Genomic DNA, 18732 nt, shown 5'->3' on the forward strand with positions numbered 1-18732 from the left:
TGCCAGTGGGCCACAAATGCTCGCTCCCTGACCAGCAACCCAGGGCCCTGGGCTCAGCAGTTTCTCTCTCACTTCTGAGCCTTTATTTCCCTGCTCTCTCTGGCGTAAATGCTTTGCTCTCTTTCATCCCCATGATAAACATTTTCTTGTCTTCAAAGCTCACCTCAGGGTCTCTTTCTTATTTTCTAGACTCTCCTTGGCTGGACTTTCTGTTTTCCTACAGTGCTCTTGAAATACTTCCTTCAAAGCATTTGTAGAAGTCTATGTGTAGGTGCTGGTTCATTTTTCTCCCTCTCTCCCTGGACCTTCAGTGAGCACTTTGACAGCAGAAACTCTCGTTTAATTCATACCTAGCCCTGCGCATATTGCCTGGCACAAAGTAGGAGCTAAATAATGCTTTTCTGGAAAAATAAAGTGAATGTATTGAATAAAAGATCATCCTGAGACATTGCTTGCCTTGTTGTTTGCAACTGTGTCCTTAACATTTTGTTTGTTATAAAGTGGTGCACCCAGCTACATTGCAAATTCGGTGAGAAATAATCCCGGGTTGTGATTCTTCATATGCCCTCGTCATGAGAAAAGTAGGCCCTCCATTTCTCTCTCTTTTTTTTTTTAAAGCTTTTTCTTTTTTTAAAAAAAAAAATTTTATTTATTTTATTTATTTATTTTTGGCTGCATTGGGTCTTCGTTGCTGCGTGCGGGCTTTCTCTAGTTGCGGCGAGCAGGGGCTACTCTTCGTTGTTGTGCATGGGCTTCTCATTGCGGTGGCTTCTCTTGTTGCGGAGCATGGGCTCTAGGCGCACAGGCTTCAGTAGCTGTGGCACGAGGGCTCAGTAGTTGTGGCTCGTGGGCTCTAGAGCGCAGGCTCAGTAGTTGTGGTGAGGGCTTAGTTGCTCCGAGGCATGTGGGATCTTCCAGGATCAGGGCTCGAACCTGTGTCCCCTGCATTGGCAGGCAGATTCTTAACCACTGCACCACCGGGGAAGCTCCCATTTTTCTTTTGAAGAATGAATGAATGTTAGGTGACTGAGAAGGATGCAAACAGACAAAATCATGAGCTGGTCTGAAGCTTCAACAAGCCATTGTCAGTCTCCAGTCCCACGGCTGCAGATGAGGCTACCTTATAAGGAATTTTCTCCATTTATCCTCCAGCTCACCCGCTGCTGCAGCTGCAGTAGAACATGAGTAGTAGATGGAGTAACCAACAGGCTCAGACAGTGGACAATAAACGTAGGGGCAGGAGAAACAGAAGTACAGGCTAGTGTGGGCTTTGGTTAATCCATCACTGACTCTAAAGAAAACGTTTGAAGCAACATCATTTCCAGAGAGGTAGTGGAGCATCAGTGAGGGGAGATGGGTCTTCCTGAGGTGGGTCAATCAGGCTTTACTTGGCTCAGTTGGAGCAAGTTGTTCAGAGGATGGTGAGAGGGAAGACCGCCCTTTGGTCTGAGTCCTGCAGGAAGCTGTGGGAGCCGTTACCTAGAGCACAGACAACGCAGATAATTCACACGGTGGGAACTGTTTTCCTAGATCTTTTCAAGCACAATTAGGTGGATCTGAAATAGAATTTGAAGCTCTCACAACACCTTGACATCAGCGAACCATGAATAAATAAAATTACAAAATCAAAACTCAATTCAAAAGGATTCCATGTGATGATGCCTTTTTCAATAAACGCTGCAGAAAGGAAACTGTGATAAACCGTGTCGTTTCAATTTTCTCCTCAGGGATTTTTAGATCTGTATGCTTTTATGTAGAAAAATGTGATTAAAACAAAAAAGCTCTACCGCCATGACTCCTGAACCCCTGGTAGGTGTTCATGGTGGGAGTAGGCATGGAGGTGCCTCTGGGGACCCGGGCTAGGCTGGCTGCATTTCCTGATGACATTTCCTGGGGCTGGAAAGACTGTCACTCTCTGCTCCCTCAAGGGTCTGTCAATTGCATAAGATTCTCCCTCCGGGAATTGTTCCTTTGGGTTAAGGTATATTTCTAGGAAGTTTAAGTTAAATCACAAATACATTAGCAGGTACAAGTCACATGCTAATCCAATTACAGGCATAAAGATTTTAATGCAAATTTTCCTAAAACACATTTCACAGAATATTATTTTTGAGAAATTATGCAAACAAAGAGGTCTACGGTCAGATGAGCATGGCAAACACTGGGTTAAATAGAAACAAATTCTTCTCCCCCCTTTTCCTCCTCTTCCTCCTCCTCCATCTCTTTTTCTTCTCTTTCTTCTATTTTTAGCTATGAATTTCCCCAAAGCTTTAATATGTGTAGAGTGAATTCCCAAGAAGGGAATATAGTCAACCAAGTTTGAAAAACTGATTTGAACTTGAAAAGCTGTTTATCTGTATGTTTAGAGAAACAGTTTGGAAAATTCTGTTTTGTAACAATTAGGTTGCCACATCAGGAACCTGAGAGAGAAGAGGTGGGAAAGCAAGCTTCTGATTTCAAATGAGGGAGGGGCTGCACTCATGGAGCTCAGAGTGGGGACCTGAGTGCTTCTAAAGCAGAAGGTACACGGGAGGTGGGTAGGTAGAGTTCAGAGGGCAAAAAGGCAAGCCTCCCAAGGGAAGCCAGGGGAAGGACAGGTCAAAGGAAACAGGGGTTATGTATTTGTTGTGAACTCCAGTTCAGATCTGGTTTTGAGCTCAACTCAGTAACTGCATGAGAAATCAGATCTCAGAAGACCTGGTTAAGGATGAGTTTGGATCTTCTCCAAATTGACTGGCTCTCTTGGGTGTTTTTAGGCCCAGGGTGACTTCCTCTGGTTCTCTTAGGATGGCTTTGGGTTCTGAATGTTGCCTCCTGGATTACAGGCTGGGAAGAAGATAGGCCGGCAGGATGATAAAATGAAAAGATCATGAGTTTGGGCTTTGGAAAGGACAGGTTCTGAATCCCAGACATGTGCTTTAGTCCGAGTGTGGCCACTCACCCAAGAGATGATCTTGCTCAATTATTTTAACTCTCTTGCCTCAGTTTTTTTTTCTTTGTGAAATGTGAACACAGTGGTCCCTCAGTATCCATGGGTATTGGTTCCAGGACCCCCAGAGGATACCAAAATCTGAGGATGCTTAAGTCCCTTACATAAAATGGTGTGGTATTTGCATGTAACCTATGCAATCCTCCTGAGTACTTTAAATTATCCCTAGATTACTTAATAATACCTAATACAGTGTAAATGGTATGTAAATGGTTGCCAGTATAGGGCAAACTCAAGTTTTACTTCTTGGAAATTTCTGGAATTAAAAAAAATTTTTTTTCGATCTTTGGTTGGTTGAATCTGTGGATGTGGAAACCGTGGACTGTATACAGGCAGACTTTGAAGATATTGCCCGTTTGATTCCAGACCACAACAATAAAGCGACTATCGCAGTAAAGGAATATTGCAATAAAGCGAGTCACACAAAAGTTTTGGTTCCCCAATGCACATAAAAGTTATGTTTACACTATACTGTAGTCTATTAAGTGTGCAATGGCCTTATTTCAAATGTACATATCTTTTTAAAATTAATTTTTATTGTAGTACACTTGATTTATAATGTATTAGTTTCTGCTGTACAGCAAAATGAATCAGTTATACATATACATATATCCACTCTTTTTTAGCTTCTTTTGCCATATAGGTCATAACCGAGTACTGAGTAGAGTTCCCTGTGCTACACAATAGGTACTTATTAGTTATCTATTTTATATATAGTCATGTGTACAGGTCAGTCCCAATCTCCCAGTTTATCCCTCCTCCCCTTACCCCCTAAAAAATGTATGTATCTCTTAATTAAAAATTACTTTATTGTTAAAAAATGTTAACCATCATTTGAGCCTTCAGCGACTTGTAATCTTTTTGCAATAGTAACATCAAAGATCACTGGTCACAGATCTCCATAATAAATATAATACAAATGGAAAAGTTTGAAATATTGTAAGAATTACCAAAATGTGACACAGAGACACTAAGTGAGAAAATGCTATTGAAAAAATGGCGCCCACAGACTTGCTCGACACAGGGGGGTTTGCCACAGACTTTCAATTTGTAGAAAACACAGTGTCTGTGAACTGCAATAAAGCAAAGTGCAATAAAATGAGGTATGTCTGTACGAGCTTGGGTCTCAGTTGTTTCACCTGTTAAATAAAAGCATTACATTAGATGACCTGTAAAATTATTGCTAGTTCTAATGTTCTGAATTCGATTCTATATATCTATATCTATAATCTCTTCCTATCTATCTATCTATCTATGAACAATTCACAAGTTTTTAGTAATGAAGAAATGTCTAAAATAATTTCTTTGGTCTGATGTCATATTTTCTTCCGCTTACATCTCTGGAACATTTTGAATGACTATAACAAAAAGATAGACTCTCAGAAGGAAAGAAGCAACTTTATAAATTTGAGATAATATCTATTAAGATAATTTTATTGAGCATGAAACTTTTAGGATTTAGATATCTAAATTATAAGTTTATTCTTTGAATAACTAATGGACAGCCCAATAATGAAATTCCAAGTTATGATTCTGGAAGTTCCTATTGGAAAACATTGAATTTTTAAAGGTTAGCTGTTCCGTGGACCATGAATACTTGTTATCATGGCTGTGTGTCTCCGCATACTAATTTTTGTGTTTGAGTGGCAATGTTTTTGCAGGGCTCCATATTATTCACAAATGCTAGCTCACTCATTTGCAGATAAACTTATCAGATAAAGGAGGGAGTGCTTGGCTGGTCCTGCTTTTCTCGATGGGGACGCAGGGGGATGTAGCAGCAACTTTCTTGGAAACTTGGAACTAAGCCAAAGTGAGCATAGTCCTTCTAGCAGCTGATCTTTGATTGGCCAACCCATGAGCAAAGGCTTAGGGCTCTATATTAATAGTGAAGAAGATGGATTGTAATAATAATTGAGTTTCTTATTTTGAGCAGTTCAGCCTGCTCATTCCAAGCCCCTCAACCATTTTTTTACAAAAGTACAAAGATGAGAGCCAAAGTTAGGATTTAGGCTAACTCTTCCCACTCCTTTATTCCCAGTCTCTGGATACTGTTGTTTAAGTCCTACAAATGCCCGTTAGATTCACTCTCTCCACCCTCACTGCTGTTTCCAATGATTTTCATCACACTCTCATCTCTCTGCTTTCAGCCTCATTCCTTTCTGTTTCACCCTGCTCACCATTACCAAGACCATCTTCCAAAGACACCCCTTTCATTTTGTCATGCCTCTCAGGAACCTACAGCCCACTGTATTCAGTCTCATCTCTCTAGCTGCTTTTTTGAGGCTTTCCGTATTTGGAGCCTGTCTTAGCCAGCTTGGGCTGCTATGACAAAATACCATAGATGGTGCTGCTTAATCAAGTGAAATTTATTGCTAATGGTTCTGGAGGCTGGGAAGTCCAAGATCAAGGGTGCCAGAAGGGTAGGTTTTTATTCTGAGGTTTCTTCTCTTGGCTTGTAGGAGACCCTATCTCTCTGAGTGTACTCAAGACCTCTTAATTATTCCCTAATTCTTTTTCTTTTGAATTTTATTTTATTATTTTTTTATACAGCAGGTTCTTATTAGTTATATATTTTATACATATTAGTGTATATATGTCAATCCCAATCTCCCAATTCATCCTCCCCCACCTCGCTTTTCCCCTTTGGTGTCCATACGTTTGTTCTCTACATCTGCGTCTCTATTTCTGCCTTGCAAACCGGTTCACCTGTACCATTTTTCTAGATTCCACATATAGACGTCAATATACGTTATTTGTTTTTCTCTTTCTGACTTACTTCACTCTGTATGACATTCTCTAGGTCCATCCACGTCTCTACAAATGACCCAATTTCATTCCTTTTTTATGGCTGAGTAATATTCCATTGTATGTATGTATCCTAATTCTTTTATAATATTAGTGACTGTCCTTACAAAGCTCTAATCCTATCAGACCAGGGCCCTGCCCTCTTGACCTCTTCTAACCCTAATTATCTCCTAAAGACTCCATCTCCAAATACTATTACACTGGGAGTCAGGGATTCAACAAATTTGGGGAGGACACAAATATTCTGTCCACAACAGTACTCTTACTCATTTCTGTCCTCCTGGGTGCCCATCCTCAGCTCCAGTGTTCTCACCACGAGCACCCTTTCCCCATGCTGTGACTGTCACCTGCTTTTGCATCTGCTGCCCTCCAGCCTCACTTCTCCCCCAACCTCCTTCCTACTCCTGTCACCCAGAAGACTTTCTTCCTCCCTTGTACTTTCTCAAATTAGACTGATCCTCAAGGCCCGCCTCAAATTACACCTGCTCCAAAGAACCCATTTCTAATCTTCTTCAATTCAATTCTATCCCCTTTCTATGAACACTTACAGTTATATTCTCACCATATTTTAACGGTTATTCTCTACTTCTTTTATAATGTTAGTGAAATACCTTATTGGGATTTATACTCTGTAGGGTACTTTTACGTCTACAGTCTCATGTGAGTCTCTCAAAAACCCAGTGAGGTAGAAATTAGTATGGTTTCTATTTTACACATAAGAAAATTGAGGCTCCGCGAGGTGAAATGGCTTAGAAAGCTAATAAGTCCGGATTCCAACGCTGTTTTCTGCCTCTGACATTCATGACCCATCTACTCATTCCTCACTCCATTTCATGAATCTTCTTTCTAAATTATTTTAGTTTAGGTTTTCTAGTGTTTTATGTGTCTCTGTAGGCTGAAGTTAATTCTTTCTTGGGGAAAGAAACAAATACAGTGCATTTCCATGAAGGAATTCAGAGTTTATCCCATTTGAGTTTCTTCCCACTAAATCATACACTAGATAATCCTGTGAGAAATAGTAGTCTCTCCATTTAATAAGTGAAGAAACGGACAGAAACAAGGACATAATTTCTGCCTTCTATCTGCTGGATTAAGCAATTCCTCTTTATTTTTTTCCAAGTAAAAAGTGTTAATGAGAAGCCCTTGGTAAAGATAACACATTTATTCTACAAAGCCATCTGTCATTTTTGTTTTGTTGCAACTGCAATGTGTACATCCAACTTCTTTAGTGTCTGATCTCAGAATATTTTGGCCTCCCACACAGAAGATGAACTCGGAGCTTACAGCTGTTAGGCAGGGGTGAGGGAGTGTGAAATAATTTAATAGTGGAAACCTACAAATCACACTTGACCCCAATCTGTCCAGACGTTAGTGCAAAGAAACCACTTACACATTCTTTTAGAGTGATACCAAATCAGAAACATTTAATGGGCCCTGAAAAAGCCAAGTTAAGGATCAAGTTCCGACACGTAGAGGTGTGATATTTCCAACCAGAGCCAAGTTAGAAAAGAGTCAGCCCTTTAAATGGCCAAATTAAACAAGACACAATTGAGGGCAACTCATCCCTCTAAGCCCTTATAAACCTACACGTGGGAACTTTTTGAAAATGAAGTTAGCAATGTGTCTTATTTTGTTTGGCCATTTAATGGGCTCACCCTTTAGGAATTTGGCTCTGACTGGGGAGATCACACTTTTATGTGTCTGACCTCGTCCCTCAAGTCTCCCTTTTTTTGTGTGTATATGTAGAATTTAAAAAATCAGATATGGTGTTAAATTATTAAGTTTAGTAAGAGTGAAAGATCAAAAAATATTAAAAAAGAACAGAATGTGCTGAAGGTAATGTAATTAGATGACCGAGGACACGCTGCTTTCTGTCTGGTCTACTTTACATGTAAGGGCTGAGTTGATTAGTACTGGTTAAGATCAACAGTGAAGCCACTTGGTTGGGGCAAGGTGGATGTGGGGTTCCTGAACCTAGCTCACCGACTCAGAAGCAGGATGCTTGAGAGGGGATAGCTGAGGACAGGCACACAAAAAGGCATGTGTTGAGAGTCACACGGTAGACAGAGGATATAGTTAAGTCCGAAGACGGTTCCCATCCAACTTCTCGCAGGGTTTGAAGCCAATAGATTGTGCATCACGACTCAAAAGCTGCATTTCCTGGGACTGGTTGCAGAGGTGGGGCATAGGATGTTAAGAACTTGAAAAAAATTGCTTTCGCGGGTATTTTCCTCCTAAGACGGTCTGTGTCCTACCTGTCAGCAAACTTCCCCTGCTTGGAAGCTGTAAATTTAAACAGCTACTCGCCAATACAGTGTTGGCTGCATAGATTAGCAAGGAAAAATTTCATGGCATTTGATTAACTTGTACGTTTGTATTGCAAAGTCATAAAGAAGGCATCTCTGCTGAAATCCCTTCAGCACCCAATTCTGAGTCACTGTCTCAAGTGACCGCGTATTGAGATACACTTAGACAGAAAACTATATTTTGGGGCCAATAACCAAGCAATGATTCTTTCCCATTCCTTTAATAAGGCATTCAATGGAAAGGAACATCAAGTTTAATAAGTTAAGCTATATATATATACACACATATATATATTATATATTTATATAATATATATTATATAAATAATATTCTGTTTTCTCAGTTTAGGTCCTACAAACTGCTATTTTCCCTTTTAACATTCACGTTCCTCAGCATTGCCGTGTCTACGTGAGAAATAGCCTCAACCACTTATCATGCTTTGACTTAAGGTCTTATCGTGGGGTTGATTCTGACACAAAACGGGTGAAATAATATTTTCTATTGTCAGATATTAGGCAAGAGCCAATGTTCTGAGCTCAGAAGAGGTATGTTAAAAAGATGCGTTCTTATCCTTGCTCACTCCTCTGACTGTTGTGTAGTTAAGGGTAATTCTCTTAAAATTTTGATGGTGTTTTGTATTCAGCACTCTCATGCTGAGGTCAATGTTGGCTTCTGTTCCAGCTTCCCTATGGTTCTGTGTCAGGTCAGTCCCAGGATTCTGGCCTAATTTGAGAAGTTTCTATGGGCCTCCACCATTTCTGGCCAAGGAGACCTTTGGGAGTCCAGCTTAGAACTGTAACTGTTTTGCTAATCTACATCCATTGGGTGACTAACGTGGAAATCTATTTTTCTCTGTGCAAATTTCCTGGATCTGTCTATTCATTACTGAAATTTCTGGATAAAAGACACCATTTATGATTTGACCAGTTGTGTGTGTGTGTGTTTTCTTAGAAAACTGGGGCTAACTTGTTAATCATCTCTTCTATTCGTCTTAGTCTACGTTTCCCAGGACTCACTTCTAAAAATCAAAGGCCCCTTTGAAATGGCTCATACTACTACATGACTAAACCTTTACTTTTCTCTTTACACAAACCCCACACATTTTTTTTAAGTATCTCTAATGGTCTTTATAACTTTGTAATTGGTTTCTCTTTGTAACAAAACTGTTGATATGCCAAAATGCACACTAATAGAGATAGATGGTATATTGGAAAGACTCTTCATGCAGAGAGATGAGAAATTGAAGGAAATTTTATGCATTCATTAGATATTAATTATACAGCTGCTCTGTGCAAGGTGCATAGTAAATGCATATTTACACTTATATTTTAGAATAATCTAGATACTGTATGAGATTGAGTGGAATGTCTTTTATTTGAGTGAACATCGTGACTGAAACTTGGCGTAAAAGGATTTTCTAGAAGAAATGATTCTATTTGATTGAATTTGAGAAAAGCGGTCTCGATTTGGTAGACACAGAGTAGAAAAAAAGTATTTTCCAAGGAGGAGGAGGATGGCAAAAAATACTGGAATAAAAGTTTAAAAGGGCTAAATCGAGTATGCATTTATAGCATAGAGCCTATGACTAACTTACTTTAGCTCAGATAATATATTTCATGGCTTGAAAGAGTGCGGGGGGGGGGGGTTACATAATGAAGTTGGAGAGGCGCTCTTATGGAAGACCTTTAAAGACCACGGCCAGGAAGTTAATTTGACCGTATCACATTGTTGAGAGGTTGATTTTTAAACTCTTTCTTGTGTTCAGATGGATCTTCTGGAATGGTAACGTTTCTCTCTTTGATTTGCTAATCAGATCATCTTAATTACAAATTGCAAATACAAAAGACAATATATGGGATCCTAAAGCAAGGAAATGGATCTACTCCCAATGCCGAGCACAATGCGTGGAAGACAAGGTTTGCACAAGAGATTAGTAATGCTCCGCTGAATGAGAGGTCCAGAGTCAGCTCACTTCCTGGGCACGTGCCTCATCGCACACACTCACGATGGATTGGCAATGCCTCTTTTACTGAATAATGACTACCTTTTATATTGCAAAATCTCACTCTTAATCAATTCACAGAAACTCAGAACCTTTTCCAAATAGAAACAGTCCATCTGAGCGGTGGTAAACAAGATGTTGAAGTCTGCAAAATGGAAAACAAATTATGCAGAGGAATTGTGTGCAATGACTTAGAAAGAAAAAAAAAAAAAAGGACACTTTTTAACCCACTCCTGCTTCTTTAATTGTTTTGGCATGTGAGAATCAGAGAGTCACGCAGATAAGCAAATGTTAACTTTCCAGAAGCCTGCCACTTGGAGGCTCAGATCCATGTTTGGTGTAGCTTCATGCTGCAGCCAAGCCGCAATAGCACAAAGCAAGTACGTGTTGTTATGTGTGAAATGACTGAAGGTGGTTTTGAACTTTTCACTGAAGTGAGTGTCGTGGGTTAAAGACTTCCACCAAGACTGCAATGAACCACCACAAAACCGTCTCTAGAATTCAGCCTATCGCTCCTAACTGAGGTTGGATACCCCTAGAGGATTACAAAGTGATATTTGACAGCAAAGACTTTTGCAGTATCATTTGTTTGGGTTATTAAGAGTGAACATATATATTATAAATGTTTCCTTTTTTTTTTTTTATTGCTTTCCCATACTTTTATCAGTTTGGAAGGAAAACTTCAGAAAAATACTGTGATTAGAGTCAGTAAATTTTCTGCAGAGAGTTTAATGGGATAGTTAAAATTTCTTAAATAAAGCATTGTCTCTCACCGCAGACATGGCCGTTCTCCCAGTTATGGATGGAAGGAGACTGCTAAAAGCACTACAACCCTGCGAATACCCAAAGCAGTACCGAAAATCGCTGATGCTGTCATGTTTCACAGATGCAGCCGCTGAGGCTGGTAGAGGATAAATAACAACCCCCGGGTCACACTGCACTGGTAGCAAGTGACAGAACCATACTTAGATTCCAGATGCTCGAACTCTAAACCACTATGTTACATTTATTCAACAGATATTTCCCGAGTTCCCAGTTATTTCTTAGTCCGTATATGATACTGCTCATATTGGTGGTTGAATCGTACAATATCAGACATAGCTCTGCTCTTAAGATGCTTCTCCTATTGTCAGGGAAGATAAGACATGTTTCCACAAAAACTCACCAAAATAGAAGGCAGTAAACAAGATGTGAAGACTTAAGAGGTAGGCATTTTAAACAAGGTAGGCTCACGTTTTGGGCCCCAATCACTTGTCTTTTGAAGCATAAAACATGATATTGATAAAAGAAATGTTCACATATTGAAGTATGGGGAAGTCTTTCTGGCTTATACATGAGTTAACTTGAACTTTATGCTAACTAAAACAGCCTGTTTGTGGCCTATCAAACGCACATTGTACATCTGCTGGAATTATTAAAAGAAAGGGCGCATTGACCAGAGGTAAAAAAATGTCCACGTTAAAAATGAAGATCAAATGCCTTCCTTCCTGGGATGCCAAGGCCGGGACTCCTTCCATGATGACTCCCTTCCCCGGGGCCAAGGCCATCCTGACTCACTGTGTAGGTGCTGATCTCTTTTGCTGAAACCTTGAAGGAATGTATCTCTGACTTGTTTGGTGTTATTTGTTCTGACAAGATGTAAAACTGTGCTGAAACCGTGCTTCCCTGGAGCAGTTCCTCAGAGTTATATGAGAGGCTGGCTTCCAGGCTATAGTCCTCAGCTTGGCTGAAATAAAACTCCTGTCTGTCTATTCCTATTATAGATTGTTGACTGATTATTTTCGTCGACAGTATCATTCCACCAGGACAGGCAAACCTACTTGAGGAGAGAAGATACAGCATTTGTATGAATGTTACAGCTCTGCTGCATTTCTGAAGACCCTGATGTGATCAGGGAGGACTCCACAGAGGAGGTGAGACTCGAGTGGAACCTCCAAGGATGACGAAACTTGGATATCTGGAGAGGCGAGGAGAAGGTGTCAGAGGCTACAGAAATGGTTCACATTAAGGTGTGGAGTCAAGTGTATATGAGGAGTGATGGTAAAATATTGAAGAGGGTCGGCCTTATTGGAGAATAAGTTTTCTGGGGAAGGAATGCCAGATAAGACTAGAAACTTCTAATGACCCACGGTGAGCACCTGGTAGGAAGAGGAAGCAGAATGCAAGGGGAGGAGAAGATGCACAATTCACCTCACAGAATGGCCTGGGGTTGCTCTGTTTACATATTAGTCCTTTTGTCTAGAATCTTTCCCCTGAAACTCTTATTATTAAGCAACAAAGCTAAATGAATACTGAAATAATTATCTGAAAAAACAAGGGATAAAGATTGGGGAATTATTTCTATAAACAGCAGGGTATTTCCTGAGGCCAAAAAATGTGAGTTATTTCCTTTATTATTTTTAATACTTTACTAAATGCCTGCTAGTCCTTGGAGGGTCAAAAATAAACTCTTATCTTCAGTTATTCTTCTTATCTTTGAAACTTATCCGATAAGAGCATTTTCAACTTTTGAGTTGTAAGAACAACATCCTTAATAAAATTATATTGTACTTTCTTTGATATCTGATTTCTGTCTCTGTTTATTCTCTGTCTTTTGACTTTACTATTACTGGATGCTTTTAAAAAACAGGTTGTACAGTTTGTTATTCTTAAGCAATAGAAAACCATCACATTAAATAAATTTCTCTAGATAGTTATTCCACAACAACAGGAATAAGTTTATATATATATATTTCCCATTTCATCCTACTGCTAATAAATAGTAAGTTAATTTGGGCATTTCAGAAAGCAATAATAAAAACAATAAAATATTCTGCTTCTAATTCTGATTTTCTTTTCTTTTTCTCAGTTTCATGGCTGTAGATGGAAGTGTTTAGGAAGTTCTACTTATAAAGGTCTCTTGAGTTATACGCTCCATGTTAATTAATTGGTGTAGAACATGTGGTTTCCTCTCCTTTCAGGAGCCTGTTATGTATAGATTTTTTTTTTTTTTTTTGCTTTAAAGTTTGTTTCCTTTTTATTCTTTGCAGGAAGTATACCTTTGTATACTTACAAAGGTAAAATGAAGCCTGTTGAGAGTTAAAGAAATGCATAGTCCTTTAAATCATCATAGTCAGTTGAGCAAAGACCTTAAGACGTAGCATCCGTCTTCCAAGATTATGTAAATCTAGCTGAAGAAAAAAGACATATGGGAAAGAAATAGTGAAGTGTCCTTGCAGATAGAATGCCAAAATTTATCACTATTGTATAGGGGATGTTATAGGAATTCAGAGAATATGGACGGCTAGTGAGGGGCACAAGTCATTCTAGACATCTATTCATGGAGGTTTGGGGCAAAGTTTGCATGTGTAAAGAGGGATGGGTGCTTTTTAAAGCCAGAGAAACTTGATTCTGGCCTGCTTAGGGAAAGCTACCTGGGATGGTGGGGTAGTTTGGAAATAGTAGACAAAAGTTAGAGTCAGATTGTAGACTACAATGAACTAAAGATCTAAGGCACTTTATATAATAGAGCATTTATTCATGAATCCATTCTTCCATTCATTCATTGAACAAATCGTAGTCGACTCCTAATATTTGTTGGAGATGCTGTCAAAGGCTGGGTGGACGGGTATTCGGTGGGAAGAGAAACTGGAGGAAGGGAAACCAAGAGGCTAATGAAGTTGTCCAGATATGAGAAAATGAGGGCCAGTATTGGAGTATGGAGATGAAAGCAAGGAGGAGGGGCTGGATTTAGGAGGCTTTTTGAACTCATACTGGACCCGTCATTTTAACTGGTTGGCTATAGGAGATAAAGGAAAGGGAAGAGGAGAAGATGCCTCCAGATTTTCAAGCTGGGCTGACTTGGAGAATGCTATTGATAGGAAAAATGAAATTAGGTGAGTGGATACAACGTTGGTACAAAGAGGATAGATGTTACTTTAAAGTAGCAATGCCCTACATGCAATTAGAGTTACAGGACTAGAGCTGAAATGAGAGATCAAGGCTGGATATATGTCATTAACAGTGTAAAGTTAAACCATTGAATCTATTTTAATGTGACGCATTATAGTTGGATCTCCATATCTGCAGGTTCCACATCCAAGGACTCAAGCAACCTTAGATCAAAAATATTCGGAAAAAAAAATTCCAGAAATTTCCAAAAAGCGAAACTTGAATTGGCTGTACATCAGCAACTATTAACATAGCATTTACATTGTATTTACAACTATTAACATGGCATTTACATTGTACTAGGTATTATAAATAATCTAGAGATGACTTAAAGTACAGGGGAAGATGTGCATAGATTATATGCAAATACTACCACATTTTATATGAGACTTGAGCATCCTGAGTTTGGTATCTCTGGGGGTTTTGGATATCCAGATATCCCATGGATATCGAGGGATGACTGTACTTATACTGTAGTTGAAGAGCATAGAGCCAAGAAGTAAATAATGGAGATGGTCACAGATGGTATAAGGGATTATTGAAAGATGGGAAGATTTATAAGGAGATTTATAATTGGAAGAAAATGGGAGAAGAAAAATGTTTCACGTGTCAATATTTTCAACAATAGATTTTCATACTTCTGTTTAACAAATATCATTGAGCCCCTATTATAAGCTAGGCACTATATTAGGTGCCAAGGTTATGTAGCATTGAGTATAAATGTCCCTGACCACATGGAAGTTATATATTGGGGGGGGGGGAATGCAAGAGAGGTTGAAATACTCTCATGCTGTGTGATACAACACAGACATTTTAAAGAACTGCTGTGCAATATGTGATGAAGCTTCAAAGTATGTGTGTAATCCCCAAATTGTATAAAAGATATTTTTAAATGGAACATTTTTTCTTCTTAGGTTTATGATTCAGTAATCCCAATAACAATAAAATAGAGTTATAAAAAAAGAGATAAGGTGGAGTGTGGAAGGAACAGAACTTTAGGTATATGACAGATGTATATCGTCATCATCTGATATCACACAGTTTTTTACAAGTCTATAAAATGCTCAAGTCCTTGAAGAAGGGAGTTGTAGAAGAGGTGGGGCAGGGTCCTTAAGGCACGTTTGCTCAGGAAATGAAGCTGCTGAGTAGATGTTAACTGCTAGACATGGCCTTTTCTGAATTGTCAGAAATGAGTGCAATAAACAAAGGCAAGCAAGGTTCAGAAGACGGACGACACACGCTAACGTTATAGTCAAAGGTCTCTCCTTTGCAGAGATGCATCCTACCTTTGCAAGCATAGGGTTGTTTCTCATGGAAAACATCTTCCCTGTAAATATCAGGATCCTGTTGGCACTAATTAGACACACGAAACGTGTGTGAATGCAAGAATGCACACACACAGGCATAATCGCAGTGTGCCCTTTGGTAATTGCCCTCATCATTGAAGGTCTTTCCAAGGATTTTGTAATTCAGCGAAGTGTGACGTGTGAGCCTTAGGTAAATGTCTGTGAGCCTGGAAACACTAGGTAGGAACAGGAAGGTGTAACTACAAGTGAGCTGCTGATACTTACGTGTGGAACCAATGTGTATTTCGTGAGTTATGAAATAATATGTTGTAGGACTAATGACTTTTTGAAACACAAGAATAAGAAAACTTTTGGCCAGGTGGCATGAAAAAGGAATAAAGACACTTTGAGTGTTTTAAAGATCTATAGTACTTTAAAATAGCCGTTATTCAATGAATCTTCATCAAACCCTACCTATTTATGAGGCTTGGGGAAGGAGAAAGAACACTAACCAAGTAAGCCTTTGGGAAGTGCCAAGTGATAACTGCAGATATAAAATCTATGGGTAGAGAATAATAAGGAGATCATCAAATCTGAAAATTAAATCATTTTCAGCATTTTGGTCGATGTGGTATGTGCTATGTAAGATAAAATGGTTTTTTTTTTTAGAGATACCAGTTCATGCTGGAGAAGTGATTCTATTCTCACCTCCTCAGGCTCTAAATCAATGGAGCCTGGATTTAGGAGAAGCCTCAAGCAGTGGACCTTGGCTGGTGGTCTGGGGGAAGCATCAGCTTTCAGGAAATTTCTCAGGTTCAACTGTAGAATCTCCAGGTAAAGAAGAAAGAGATCAAAGTTTCGAAGGTGAATGAAGACTGGGGGTTGGAAGTTTGGGAAGACATCATATAGGGAGCTTAGAGACCAAAGGTAACAAAATTCTTTATAATGTTGGTGATTCATTCATGGCCCTTTACATCATGAGAATTAACACCAGGCTTATAAAGTTAATCGTATTATATCACTTCAGCATTTTGGAGAACATCATTTGCAACAGTCCATTAAAAATCCCTGGCATAATGAATATGTTACTTTGTGATTCTAGCGAGGTCTAATGAATAAATATAACATTTAAGCATATTCCTAAGAACCTAGTCTAGATTCACTTGATAAACCAGATAAGCTCACTGTTAATGGGTTTGTTCTGGTTGGCTGAGTTAATAATGAGTGCTTAAAATTGCACCTAATGCATATTTACTCAAAAAAAGAACCGTCTGAGTCATGACTCTATGTGCAGTTGGAAACCCAATGTAATAAGTATGTATCTGAAAGCTTTAAATGCTATACTACACATTAGAATTATATAATTTGAATTTTTGTGTTGTCTTTCTAATCCCATCCGATCACTGTAGGGTAGGACTTTTGTTTACATTAGAGCCAATGAACAGTGTAAATATACTTTAAAGAAATTTGCATGGTCTGGGAAGAATTAATAAAAATTATAATTGTGCTATGTAGTACAAAGTGAAATATTCCAACACATAGCTTGGCAGTAGCTACTTGGAAATAATACAAAAAATTCCTAGTCCTTATATCTGTAACTTCCGTGTTTATTACTTGTAATTTTAAGCCTATGGGGAGATTCTTTTGGCTTGAAAATGTGCAACATTTTCCATAATCTGATTCAGGGCCAATGTATTCAGTTTCACAGATATGTACTGAGCTTCTTTTGTGATAAGAGATAGGCAAACTAAATGTTATAGTCATTGCCTTTACTGGGAATTCTCTGGTGGTCCAGGGGTTAGGACTCAGTGCTGTCACTGCCAGGGTCCTGGGCTCGATACCTGGTTGGGGAACTAAGATCCTGCAAGCCTCGCGGTGAGGCCAAAAAAAAAAAAAAAATTCATTGCCTTTACAGAACTTGTCACCTTGCTGTGCCCCGAGCAAAACTGTATTTGGAGAAACTTTGTCTTGACTGTCCCCCTACGACTTTCAGCCTCTTCTTGTCTACCATCACTATATCCTCAGATGTTTGTGTGGAAGTCATACCCAAGACAGCTCCACTTACAGTAACTACCAGGTCTATACGTTAGGAATGCTTCTAGTTGCAAGTAATAACATGTCAGGGTAACAGCAGCTTTAAAAAGTAGGTTTTATTCTTCTCAGATATCAGTAAGTCCGGAGGCAGGTGGATGCTGGCATTGGTTCAGTGGCTCAGCGGTCCTAGGGCTGGTGTCTGTGCGGCTCCCTGTTTGTTCCCTCCTAGTCCCTAGAGCGGCATCAGGCACCCATTTGTCTTGAAGGCAGAAGGATGTGGAAGAAGGAGCAATGCCAGATGCATCTGCTACCTCACAGCAACATCAATAAAAAATTACCAAAGGCTTTACTACAATCTCCCTGGACATTTCTGCTTACATGTAATTGTCTAGAACTGTGGCATATGGCCACCTAGCTGCAAATAAAAGTGGGAGCATGAGTTTTTAGTTGAGGGGGTGGACGGGAGAAGGGAATCGGAAATGGGTGTTGGGTTAACCAGACGACAGTGTTGGCCACACCTGGAGAGCCTGTGCTCCACTGGTTAGGAACAGAGACTTATTGGGACCTGCTGGGAAAAGAAAAGGCACAGGCGGCAGGAGATGTTAAAACCAGTAGAGGCGTGTATTTCTCCCCCTCCAGCCACATTCACCCAGATCCGTATATTGACATGTGCGAACCCAGGTTATCCCTCGAGGCGATTCTTAATGTTTCTTTCTTTCTCTCTTGAGTTTATTTGGTTCTCACATATTATATGCTAATAAAGAAATATACTGAAAAATCATCTCTCACTTCCATTTCCTTAAACAGTTTTCATGTTTCCATTTTCCTTTTGACCCGTATCATTTGCATGTACTTCAGTGTAAAGATAATTAAATACTAATTTATTTTTTCACTTAACGTTATTTCATAACCTTGTCCACCTTGCTGTTTCATTTTTTTAAAAAATTTTATTTAGTTATTTATTTATTTATGGCTGTGTTGGGTCTTCGTTTCTGTGCGAGGACTTTCTCCAGTTGCAGCGAGCGGGGGCCACTCTTCATCGCGGTGCGCGGGCCTCTCACTGTTGCGGCCTCTCTTGTTGCGGAACACAGGCTCCAGACGCGCAGGCTCAGTAATTGTGGCTCACGGGCTTAGTTGCTCCGCGGCATGTGGGATCTTCCCAGACCAGAGCTCGAACCCGTATCCCCTGCACCAGCAGGCAGACTCTCAACCACTGTGCCACCAGGGAAGCCCCTTGCTGTTTCATTTTGTCCCTAATGAATATCTGTATTGTCCTTACTGATTCCTTTAAAGGATAGACATTTAGTAGCCATTATAACGTTCCTTAGTTCCAAGAGACTACTTGCAAAAAAGTCATTAAATCCACAGTAGCAGAAGGA

General features: G+C 39.5%; 1 protein-coding gene across 1 annotated transcript in view; it reads left to right on the plus strand.

The window, feature by feature from the left end:
• Positions 1 to 18131, plus strand: part of LOC309616012 (protein-lysine methyltransferase METTL21E) — a 146965-nt gene extending 128834 nt beyond the window's left edge. Inside the window, exon 7 of the transcript XR_014237210.1 lies at positions 9915 to 18131. The gene's annotated coding sequence lies outside the window, so the exon portion shown is untranslated. The remainder of the gene's footprint in view (positions 1 to 9914) is intronic.
• The last annotated feature ends 601 nt before the right edge of the window (positions 18132 to 18732 follow it).

This window comes from Balaenoptera borealis (genome assembly GCF_965194805.1).
Source record: "Balaenoptera borealis genome assembly, chromosome: 18".
Classification (NCBI taxonomy): Eukaryota; Metazoa; Chordata; class Mammalia; order Artiodactyla; family Balaenopteridae; genus Balaenoptera; species Balaenoptera borealis.